The 4,294-nt window shown below is 44.3% G+C and overlaps 1 non-coding gene across 1 annotated transcript; it reads left to right on the top strand.

Annotated features, from left to right (window-relative positions):
* The first annotated feature begins 3,920 nt into the window (after window positions 1–3,920).
* Trnag-ucc (transfer RNA glycine (anticodon UCC)) lies at window positions 3,921–3,992 on the top strand. Its single transcript has one exon. It is a non-coding gene; the product is annotated as a tRNA-Gly (tRNA).
* The last annotated feature ends 302 nt before the right edge of the window (window positions 3,993–4,294 follow it).

Genomic DNA, 4,294 nt, shown 5'->3' with positions numbered 1-4,294 from the left:
AGCCCGAGAGACACATACCTCACGAAAAAGTTATCTCATGAAGTCCTCAGCCGCCCGTGTAGCTTATCGAATGTTGGTATATGCATTCGAAAGTCCTCGCACAATTTCTCGGTTTCGCTACGAAGCTGTCGAAATAAGACGCGAAATGCTCTGCTTCCTTTGTTTTAAATTAATTGAATGAATCCATTGTACTCCGTTTCTCCTTCTTTTCAGGCGACGATAAATGAAATCCTCGCTAGAATTTCATTTGACTGGGGCTAGGACTGTACTGAGAGACTGGGAAGGAATAAAATGAATGCAATGCCTTGCACAACAGTCGGTGGATAAGTGTGAAGTAGCCGCGACATTAAGACGTGTACACGGCTGTTTAGACGGCTACCGAATAAGTGTGAAAGGAACGTAAAACAATACAGGGTTATTACAAATGATTGGAGCGATTTCACAGCTCTACAATAACTTTATTATTTGAGATACTTTCACAATGCTTTGCACTCACATACAAAAACTCAAAAAGTTTTTTAGGCATTCACAAATGTTCGATATGTGCCCCTTTAGTGATTCGGCAGACATCAAGCCGATAATCAAGTTCCTCCCACACTCGGCGCAGCATGTCCCCATTAATGAGTTCGAAAGCATCGTTGATGCGAGCTCGCAGTTCTGGCACGTTTCTTGGTAGAGGAGGTTTAAACACTGAATCTTTCACATAACCCCACAGAAAGAAATCGCATGGGGTTAAGTCGGGAGAGCGTGGAGGCCATGACATGAATTGCTGATCATGATCTCCACCACGACCGATCCATCGGTTTTCCAATCTCCTGTTTACGAAATGCCGAACATCATGATGGAAGTGCGGTGGAGCACCATCCTGTTGAAAGATGAAGTCGGCGCTGTCGGTCTCCAGTTGTGGCATGAGCCAATTTTCCGCGGCCTACGCGTGAAACTTGCCCACACGCGTTCAACCGTTTCTTCGCTCACTGCAGGCCGACCCGTTGATTTCCCCTTACAGAGGCATCCAGAAGCTTTAAACTGCGCATACCATCGCCGAATGGAGTTAGCAGTTGGTGGACCTTTGTTGAACTTCGTCCTGAAGTGTCGTTGCACTGTTATGACTGACTGATGTGAGTGCATTTCAAACACGACATACGCTTTCTCGGCTCGTGTCGCCATTTTGTCTCACTGCGCTCTCGAGCGCTCTGACGGCAGAAACCTGAAGTGCGGCTTCAGCCGAACAAAACTTTATGAGTTTTTCTACGTATCTGTAGTGTGTGTGTCAATGAATGGAGCTACAGTGAATTTATGAAATCGCTTCAATCATTTGTAATAGCCCTGTAACACGTCGCCTTCCACCGAGGTGACAAAAGTCATGGGACAACTCCATATATCGTGTCGGACCTCCTTCTGCCAACTCGACTTGACATGCCGTCAACAACTCACTGGAAATCCCCTGTAGAAATAGTGAGCCATGCCTGTTTCTATACCTGTTCGTAATTGCGAAAGTGTTGCCGGTGCACAATTTTGTGCACGAAGTGATGTCTTGATTACTTCCGGTAAGTGTTAGATCAAACCATTCGCTCGAACTGCCCAAAAGTCCTCCAAACCAATCACGAACGGTTGTGGTCCGGTACATGGTGCACTGTGATCCTTAAATTTTCCATTATTGTTTGGGAACATTAAGTCCATGAATGGCCGCAAATGGTCTCCAAATAGCAGAATATAACCAGTTCCAATCAATGATCGGCTCAGCTAGATCAGAGTCCATTCCATGTAGACACAGACCACGCCATTATGGAGTCACAACCAGCTTGCAGAGTGCCTTATTGACAACTTGGGTCTATGGCTTCATGGATTCTGCACCACGCTCGAACACTACATCACCTCTTAGCGACTGAAATCGGGACTCATCGTCCAGACCACAGTTTTCCGGGCGCCTAGGGTCCAACCGATATGGTCACGTGGCCAGGAGAGGCGCTGCAGCCGGTGTCGTGCTGTTAGCTAGGGCACTCGCATCGATCCTCTGCTCAAGTAGCCCATTAACGCCAAATTTCATCGCACTGTCTTTACAGATATATTCGTCGTACGTCCTACACTGATTTCTGTGGTCACTTCACCCTGTGTTGTTTGTCTGTTAGCATAGACAACTGTACGCAAGCGGCGTTGCTCTCGGTCGTTAAGTGTCCCCGGTGAGGGGTAATGCCAGATATTTGGTACTCTCGGCACTTTCTTGATAATGTGGATCGCGGAACATTGAATTCCCCAACGATTTCCGAAACAGAATGTCCCACGTGTCTGACTGCAACAATCATTCCCCAACAATCATTCCCGTGCGGCTCTAACCACGTGGAAATCTTTCACATGAATCACGTGAGTAGAAATGGCTGTTCAGCCAATTCAGTGCCCTTTTAGACCTTGCGTAAGCAATAGTAGCGTCATCTGTGTATGTGCATATCTCTATCCCATGACTTTCATCATTTCAGAGAACACGCTATATTGCTGATCTGAATAATAGCGCTTGGCATCCACAGGACTTGCACCACACAAAACATTGTTTTCGTTCCGACCACGTTAAAAGGCGGGACTTTTTGCAATAGACGGACACCAGTTTGAACATTTACCACCTTAAGTCGGACCAAGAGGCACCTAACACCTCTAAAATTATGTTTCTAACCCCTTTCATCAAAGAGATGTCCACTTTCAAAGAGTGTATACATTATTTTGGGACACTCTGTATACTGAAAAATTAGGTATACTAAAACACGCGCATACTAGAATGAAGCGTTGTGCCAAATCTTCAAGTAAATCAAATGACTACTTTTCGAGTTTTGCGAGCACAAACAAACGCAAGCTGATTTATATTACTTCTTTACATTATTCCAAAACAAAAAATGGCCAGCGTACTGGACGTACAGAACATAATGTTTGATGGTTAACACAAACAAATGTACTTAGATGATAAATGAGTGTTTCGTTAAGTTCCTTCCTAATTTTTACCTAACAATTGTTTTGCGTCACCCCCAATTCAGTTGCTCAAGGAGAACTGGATGACCTAAAGATCGGATTTGAAATCATCGAAAAACGGGGTGGTACGTTCCCGGACCTGGGTTCCTGTTCAAGATATTATGTACTCACTCCCCTCTACAAGTTCTACAAGTTTGTAACGGGAATTTCCGAACACACTGTGTAGCCTATACAGATGACACAGTGATGAGTGTTCGACGTCTGTACAAATTCAACAGGTAATTTCCTGAGACTCTTGCTGTTATGTGGTTGTTTTCTCAATTTGTTGAAACCAGTGTCTTTCTAATATGATACAAAAGCATAGTAATAGTATGATCTGTGTAAAATGTATTATACAAATTTTGAACTGGTTTTGGATTTACATACACTGCGCTAAAAGTCGGATGCACCTGTAAATGCATTCGCAAAGACAGAGGAAACAGTCAAACACTCGGAAAGTGATGAATTCTCAGTTTGTAAAGCGTGGTGCATGAAAGACACAGATCCGCGGACGTGTTCTGGCCACTTTGCAAAATGTAACACCCAAACCTGCATGAGAGCTATGGAGAAGAGCATTTACATCACCGTGAAATGTGGGAAATGAAGCTAAAATTCATAATTCTCTTTCAAAGTCCAGTACAGTATGGATGAATTACCAAGTGAGATTTATTTCCGGAGGAGAATAAAATTCTGTCACAAGAAAACGAAATAAGTCGTTCGACCAGGGTCACGGAAAACATGTTTCACTTACAACCTAATTAATGTAAACTGCGGAGTACAGCTGCCCGGGGTCGAGGTGAACGACCAGCTTGTTATCTGAATGGTCTCCGAGAGAAATCGCGTCACGCTGTTTCGCGTGTGACGTCACAGCGAAAGCAGGAGCACCGCTTGGAGTGGATTCCGCAAGTCTCCCACGCACTCCACGGGCGATGGTGGTGTAATGGTCAGCATATTTGCCTTCCAAGCAGTTGATCCGGGTTCGATTCCCGGCTATCGTATACATTTTAGCTTTCTTCTCTCTTTACGGGAGTCAAGTGTGAATTTGTAGTAGAATCAGATTGTTAATGAAGCTCTAGATTTACCGTAGAACACAATGCCTGTTTGTTAAATGCTGTATTGTTGCTCCCGGTCACGAAATATTGCTTTATTTCCACGAACTAACTTTTCGATCTTTTCAAGGCTCATCTTCAGAAGACGCATGCGTTATTATGCTAAGCACTGGTGTTTGTTTCACTTGGCAGACATCTGCACGCCTCACTTGAAAATGTAGCCCAAAACGCTCGAGAACTAATTTCTGAAA

This window comes from Schistocerca cancellata, chromosome 7 (genome assembly GCF_023864275.1).
Source record: "Schistocerca cancellata isolate TAMUIC-IGC-003103 chromosome 7, iqSchCanc2.1, whole genome shotgun sequence".
Lineage (NCBI taxonomy): Eukaryota > Metazoa > Arthropoda > Insecta > Orthoptera > Acrididae > Schistocerca > Schistocerca cancellata.
Note: the sequence above shows the minus strand (reverse complement) of the source record. Positions and strands in the feature narration are given on the sequence as shown.